A 6,000-nucleotide genomic window follows, 5' to 3' on the forward strand; every position below is an offset into this window, starting at 1 on the left:
TTCCCGTACGACCATTTCACGAGTGTACCGTGGATGTTAGACATCCGGTGAAACATCGTATCTCGGACATCGTTGCGGCTGGAAAAAGATCCTGCAAGTACAGTACCAACGAAGATTGAAGAGAGTCGTTCAACGTGACAGAAGTGCCACCCTTCCTGAAACTGCTACAGATTTCAATGCTGGGACATCAACAAGTGTCAGCGTGCGAAACATTCAACGAAACATCACTGATATGGGCTTTCGGAGCCAAAAGCCCACTCGTGTACCCTTGATGACTGCATGATACAAAGCCTTAAGCTATGACTGGACCCGCCAGCACTGACATTGGACTGTTGGTGACTGGAAACATGCTGCCTGGTCAGAAGAGTCTCGTTTCAAATTGTATAGAGCAGATGGAAGTGTACAGGTGTTGAGACAACCTCATGAATAGTTGGGCCCTGCATGTCAGTAGGGGACTGTTGAAGCTGGTGGAGGCTCTGTAATGGTGTGGGGCGTGTGCAGTTGGAGTGATACGGGACCCCTGAAACGCCTAGATACGACTCTGACACGTGAAACGTACGTATGCATCCTGTCTGATCACCTGCATCCTTTCATGTCCATTGTGCATTCTGGAGGACTTGGGCAATTCCAGCAGGACAATGCGACACCACATACATCCAGAATTGCTACAGAGTGACTCCAGGAACCCTCTTCTGAGTTTAAACACTTCCGCTGGCCACCAACTCCCCAGACATGAACATTATTGATCACATCTGGGATGTCTTGCAACGTGCTGTTCAGAATAGATCCCCACACCTTCGTACTCTTAAGGAATTATGGACAGTCCTGCAGGATTCATGGTGTCAGTTCCCTCCAGCACTAGTTTAGACATTAGTCAGATCCATGCCACGTCGTTTTGCGGCACTCCCTCGCTCGGGCCCTACACGATATTAGGCAGGTGTACCAGATTCTATGGCTCTTCAGTGTAATTTGTTGATAAAATGTACGCTAATGCCCATAGTAACTAATCATATTAGCGTGTTAAATTGTTGAATGTAAGAAGACTTGTTTTTTGTACTTCTAATTATATTTAAGAGGAACGTTAACAGATTCACTGATTTTCTATGGAACATTATTTATTTGGTTTACGATCAGGAATCCGACTGTGAAATGAAGATTCAAATAGAGCAAGTGATCTATTATAGCCTTTGGGTCATTTTGTGCCACCTTTCGGTAACTACGTTAGTAACATTTGTTAATGAAAATGAAAGAAGTATCATTCAGACGTAACTTAGCAAGGAAATACAACGAGGAAGTATAACGTACGTATAATTGTTCAGAAAATGAAGTACATCTCTATGACGCCGTCCTTAGCTCTTGCAGATATCAGCAATTCATCTTTCATCTTCAGGATACCCCACATACGAGCTAATATGGGGCTTTCAGTCCAGAAAAGATTATAATAATCAATTAAACAATAATTATCGTTATTATCGATCCCTTTCATCGCAAAAACAGGCGAATTTTTTCTATTAACACTGTACTTTAACTTTCAATCTCAAAGTCATTATTATTGTGGATATCTGCAAATATCTGCATCGGTGCAGGCTTTTATCCATAAAGTAGGTTTTATTACTTTCAATCGCCGATACACCCGCGCAGATTTCTAGTGAAACAGGAATGTAACATTAATCTACAGGGGAGTAAGCAACAGACGAAGGACTCAATGATGGAAAACTCTTCTGGCTATAACACCTCTTCAGTTCACATGGATAACTACCGAGCGAGGTGGCGCAGTGGTTAGCACACTGGACTCGCATTCGGGAGGACGACGGTTCAATCCCGTCTCCTGCCATCCTGATTTAGGTTTTCCGTGATTTTCCTAAATCGTTTCAGGCAAATGCCGGGATGGTTCCTTTGAAAGGGCACGGCCGATTTCCTTCCCAATCCCTTGCGCTCCGTCTCTAATGACCTCTTTGTCGACGGGACGTTAAACACTAACCACCACCACCACCACATGGATAGCTTACGTTGACGTAACATGAAGACGCATATTTTTGTCTTACAGTCTCCCATTAGGCCAGGTTAGTAGGGTGCTGACGGTGGTGCAGTACGTACTACAGGATGCAATACTTTGCATTGATATATTTTAGTGGCTTTTCCTGCGTCCTGATTCTGGTTTGCAAAATTACGTATTTGATATATTTTGATTCAGTGCTCTTGTTGTGCCGCATATCTCGTAATCGGGATATCTTGAAACGCGTACTGCATAGTGATTGTTAAAAAAATTGTGGCGATCGAGACAAAAACAGGTTAGAAAAATAGTAAACTTCTCTTGCTTTATTGGCACTGCTACATTAGGGTTAAAGATCTCTTCAAAGACTTTATGTCCAAGAAGATTTATCACGAATGTTGTTGTCTGCTAGCAGGTCATGAGTACAGGGTTCCAAGATTCTAGATGCTGCAGGTTGTTGCTCGAATTAGCTTTCTTTCTATAAAGAGCAACTCTCGCTGAGTGGAGAGAAATTGAAGATATCAGTAACAACAAGAAAAATAACTTTGATAACGTTTTGGATCATACCAGTGCCCATTCCCTCATTTTGTGTGTCCTATTTTTCATTTGTAATAACTTTTTTTTATCATATTTAAAAAGGAAGTTTTGAATGGATGTACGTGTTATCGAAAGCTAATGTCACAGAAATTGTGACGTAAACTATTTATCATTTTACACGGCTCTCTGATGGTTGATGCTAAACCACCTTAAATTACGGCTATATTGAGCGCTGAACAAAAGGCTATTTCTATGAAATTTTATGCGTCCTTAATCATCTGCTCATCAATACTGTCATACTTGTGATGATACAATGTGACATACTATGTTGTAAAGCACTTGATTTTTCATACTGACGCTACTGGGAACAGAGGTCAGTCCTGTCACCATTCTTGGTGCAAAGATTATTCCCAGAATAGATTTGCATTCTAGGGAAGCGAGGTTGAAATCGCTTCCTATACATTTGGCTTTAGAGTAAACGGAGGAGCATTTTCTTTGAAAACATAACAACCGACGTCGTATGCACCTCCTGTCCAACAGGAAGTTATGCAGAGTTTCTAATGGGTCGGTCAACTATAAATCAAACTCCAGGCTTATTCCCATCTATTGTTCCGTGTGTGTGTGGAGGGGGGGAGGTCTTCTTTGTTTGCCGGAATTACAGATTTCATAGCAGGAAGCATACCAGAGCCAAGTGTTGTTGCTATACATTGAAACAAAGCGAGCTCGAGGAACTTCCATCTGGTCTTACTATACCTGTTCATCTTCTTTCTTTGGGGTACGTTAGGTCAATCACTTCTAATGTTATACGCCTTCCTAATAGCCCAGTATTTTTTCATTCATTCTGATCTTGCTTCCTTTCCTTCTTCAGAGATGTGGATTGCTCGTTATGTTTTGATTTTGACTTGGAACTTCTATTTCTTATCGTTGGATATTTTGTTTAGCAGTTTTATCTGTGCGCATATTATCTGTGATTTGGTGTTCTTCTAAGTCCTTCTCCTTTTCCTTAAGCAAAATTTGGTTTTGCTTCTTGTTGCGGAAGCAGCCAAAGAAATATTTTAATGTCTGTTTAAATTCATTATATTTATAAAAATCAGTTCTTTTTTCATTGTGACTGACAGTTTTTCGGTTCTTTAGTAAAGGGTTTTGTTTCAGATGTGGAATTCTTTGTCGTTATGGAAATTGGGACGTAGAATTTTCATTAAGATCTACCTTTCTTTGAACTTCAAAATTTCACCTAGTCCTTTGTTGGTGAAGGGCACGTATAGAACTTGTGGCTTGAGTCTATGTTATAGTGCCTTGTTTTTGCATTCCATGAAATGGCGTTTTTGTTATGAGTGTTTTAGATGAGTTGGAAGTCCAATTCATTCAGCTTCATTTATTCTACTTTTCATAGCCTTTTTCTGGAAGGCATTAGAGTTGATCCATTATACAAGGTATTTGCATTCCTTAACTATTTCTATTATTGACCTCCCACATTATGATCTTTCCACTGTTGTTTTTTGTTTTTCATTACTTTTGTCTTTTCGAAGGATAATGTGATACCAGTTTTCTCTACTGCTCTTTGTAGTTAGAGGGTCTATTCTTTGGCTTCTTCCCAGGTGTCGGCTAGTAGGGCCATATCATCTGCAGAGACTTGGCAACTGACTTTGATACCTTTCTTTTATGTTTCCAGTCGTATTCCAATATGGGTCATCGTGTCCCACTCTCTGAAAGCTTTTTCTAACAAAGAGTTAAACAGCAGTATGAAGAGTCCATCTCCTGCCCGTAAGCAAGTTTTTACATGAAACGGATCGGAGAGTTCTTCCATTTAACTCTGGGGTATGTTTTGATAAAGATTTTCCTGAATACGTTAGTGGTTTTGTTGTCTAGGATTAATTCTTTTAGTATAGATGTTAGGGTTTCCCAGTCTATTATGTTCAATGCTCTTCGAAAGTCAGTATTAGTAATAACATACCATTTTGCTCTTAGTTTTTGGCAGCCCATGAGGTTTTTATGGTTAGAGTTTGTTGTGGTCAGGCTCTTTCTTGCCTGTAACCCGCTTGTTATTCTCCAAGTGGGTGGTCCAGTTGGGGTTCTTCTCTCTTTAGTAGGACTTTAGAAAACACCTTTTACGTTAATGTCTGTTTTGGACCATTTCTTATGGAGTGGGTGGATGAGGGCAACCTTGCATTCGTCTGCGACTCTTTCATTTATCGAAATTTGCTCAGATATATTTTGGAGAGAGTGTAGAGAACTGATCTTGACAATTTCCCGAAGTTCAGCTATTACTTGATTCTCTTCGGAGGCTTTATAGTTTTTAGATGCGTTGTGACTGTCCGTAGTTCCTTAATGTTGGGTGGTTCTGAAGTACGGTTGGTAATTTTTCCATGGGTTTCTCAGAGCTGAGGAGGTTTCTGAATTATTCTGCTAATATTTTGCAACTGTGCCTGTGGTTGTTGGCAATATTCGCATTTTTGTCTTGGAAATGTAACTTCATTGAGCTTTAGTTGGTTATTTTGCTTTTAAAAGTTCCTTATGGTATTTTGATGAAGTCTGCGTTGATCTTTAAAGAGGTATTTCTCTTCTTGTTTTGTTTCTTTTTTGTGATTCGTTTTTGTTCGCTAATTTTCTTACACTTGAGCTGTGCCTTTTATGTTCGTTTCTCTGTAACTGCCACTGCTGTCATCCTTTTCTTTGCAGATCAAGGAATGGGGCACAGTTTTCTATCCAACAGGCACGTTGTTTGACTTTGTTTATGGGCGCTTGGGTTCGAATTTAGTTGTCAGGCTTTCTTTTATTTGATCGCAGTTTTGGCTTTGCATGTGTCCAGTTGAGTGCGGAAGCTTAGTACCTTTTCTCGATCACTACTTCTGCTCTTGTGGTTGTATATTTGGGTTTCTTTTTGGGAGGGGGTCGGGGAAGATTTTGAGCTTTATTTTAGAAAGGTAGTGATCAAATCCTGGGATGGCTCCTCTGAGGACTGTTTTATTTCGTGTATTTTTTAAGGCACTTCCATTTGAGTGTCACGTGATCGATTTGAAATTCTCCTAGATATAGATTTGGTGAGACGCACGTTTTCTGTTTTCTAGGTATATTTTTAAATGCTGTGGATTTCTAACTCATGTAGTGCCTGGTATAATTCTATCAACCTGACGACATTTTGGTAAGTTCTGTCATGTGCTGCGTATTCTCTGACAATTTTTATGTGTTTTTTCTCATTCTCTACCGGGACATTGACGTCTCCCATGAGTAGGATGTTGTGTTTTTTCTGGAATATTTTGCACAACGTCTTGTACTCAGTCCCAGAGATTTCCACCTTTGATTTGTCCTTTTTATGTCATTAATTTATGGTGACACTAGCATTCTCAGTGGTTTATATTCTGTTAATAGATTTGAACGGGAATGTGGAGAGTCTTTCAGACTGTGATTCAAAGATGACAGGAGTCCTAAATATTATGAAGCCAGTTCCAAAATGGGGTGTGTTTTTCATA

At 40.0% G+C, this 6,000-nt stretch overlaps 1 non-coding gene across 1 annotated transcript; it reads left to right on the top strand.

Annotated features, from left to right (window-relative positions):
* The first annotated feature begins 1,761 nt into the window (after positions 1 to 1,761).
* On the top strand, positions 1,762 to 1,834 carry Trnaa-cgc (transfer RNA alanine (anticodon CGC)). Its single transcript has one exon. It is a non-coding gene; the product is annotated as a tRNA-Ala (tRNA).
* The last annotated feature ends 4,166 nt before the right edge of the window (positions 1,835 to 6,000 follow it).

Source organism: Schistocerca gregaria, chromosome X (genome assembly GCF_023897955.1).
Source record: "Schistocerca gregaria isolate iqSchGreg1 chromosome X, iqSchGreg1.2, whole genome shotgun sequence".
Classification (NCBI taxonomy): domain Eukaryota; kingdom Metazoa; phylum Arthropoda; class Insecta; order Orthoptera; family Acrididae; genus Schistocerca; species Schistocerca gregaria.